This window comes from Chrysochloris asiatica, unplaced genomic scaffold (genome assembly GCF_000296735.1).
Source record: "Chrysochloris asiatica unplaced genomic scaffold, ChrAsi1.0 scaffold00035, whole genome shotgun sequence".
NCBI lineage: Eukaryota > Metazoa > Chordata > Mammalia > Afrosoricida > Chrysochloridae > Chrysochloris > Chrysochloris asiatica.
The window spans coordinates 10,555,606-10,557,466 of record NW_006408553.1 but is presented as its reverse complement, the minus strand read 5'-3'; positions in this window follow the sequence as shown (position 1 = coordinate 10,557,466).

Below are 1,861 nucleotides of genomic sequence, written 5' to 3'. Positions count from 1 at the left end.
CTGCTGCACAAGACCTTTTTAAAGTGTTGAAGAGCAAAGATGTCAGCTTGAGGACTAAGGTGTGCCTGACCCAAGACATGGTATTTTCAATAACCTCATATGCATGCGAAAGCTGGACAGTGAATAAGGAAGACCGTAGAAGAATTGATGCATTTGACTTATAGTGTTGGAGGATAATATTGAAAGTGCCATGGGCTGCCAAAAGAACCAATAGATTTGTTTTGGAAGAAGTGCAGCCAGAGTGCTCCTTGAAGGCCAAGATGGCCAAACTTCGTCTCTATAGGATAAATAACAAGGGCACAATAGCAATGCTGATATTTTGTGAAAACTGGAATCTATCGGTATCACCCAACAATTCATATAAGAATTGTTGAATGGGAACCAGTAATTTACTCGCTAAACTTTCACCCAAAACATAGCAATATATTAATTCATAAAAAATGATTTTTCAAAAAAAATATGAGAGTCTGGATTACTTCCAATTTAATATGTAGTCATTTTTTGAGAATATAATTTATCTTCAGAACAATGAGCAAATGCAATTGATAGACCTGTGTATACTTTTTTAGTGATGAATGGCTGTCTTAATTTCAGTCCCGCCTAGTGCTTTGGTGGGGAATAAACTGCCTACCTTAAAGTTGCAGAAAAATAAAATGGACAAAAGAAGGGATGACATCGATTGCTGACAATAGAGAAAGTTTGGAATACTAGAACAAATAACTCCACTAAAAACAGGAGAGGTGAATTTCTTGAGAATAAAAATTATTTGGCTTAAAGCATTCTGGTGCTCTCTGGGGATGGGAATATATTTTCTGGTGACAGTTATGTAATTTATCAGGATATTATATTACTGAATTCTGCAATCCCTATTTTTAGGCAAATGTACAATTTACATGTTAAACCTATGAGTTGTTTAAAGAATCCTAACAATTTAGATTTAATTTCCTACTTTCTATACCTTTAATATGGTGATACAATATACAAATATTTTATATATAGTGCAATGTTGTTGTTAAGTTCTGTTGAGTCAGTTATGACTCACCGAGACCCGGTATATGGTTCCTAAGGAGCAGCAGGTGGGTTTGAACAGTCGACCTGAGATTAGCAGTCCAGTGCTTATTGTTGTTGTTGTTATTAAGTGCCAGTGAGTGGATTCTGACTCAATGCTGGCTAGTGAGTTTAAACTGCCAACCTTGAGTCAAATGCTTATCCTTTGGCTGATAGTTTACAATGATTAATGTTCACAATGAACCTAAAGCACTGGTTTCAAGTCGTTAGTTCACATGAGAGCCCAGGTGTGTTTAAAAATCTAGATTTGTGGCCTCTAATCCCAACTATTCAGAGTCATAGGCTAGGATTGTATGCTGAAATCTGCATTTTTATTAAGGGTGCTAAATTATTCTAATTCCTATGATTTAATTAACTGGATTGAGAGCTGATTTAAGTAACTGTAAAATGCCAGCATTTTACATGATTAAAGAACAATGAAATTATTTTCATTAGGATACATTTTAATACTTGGAAGTGAATAATTTCTATATGAATCAGTTGCACTAACTATTTATGCTTAATAATACAAAACAATGCATTGCCTGGGCACATCGGGTAACAAGTAACTCACCTCTGAATTCCAAACAAGGTTCTAGATTCAATATCACCACTGGAGAACAAAGGTTTTCTACTTGTCTGAAATCTACCTACCAGCTGTTGTTGGGTGCGGTGGAGACGGTACTGACTAATAGTGAATTTATGCACAACAAAACAAAATGTTGCCTGGTCCTGTGTCAACCTTATATTAATTGCTATACTTGAGCCCATTTCTGCTGCCACTGTGACAATTCGTCTTATTGGGGGTCTTCTT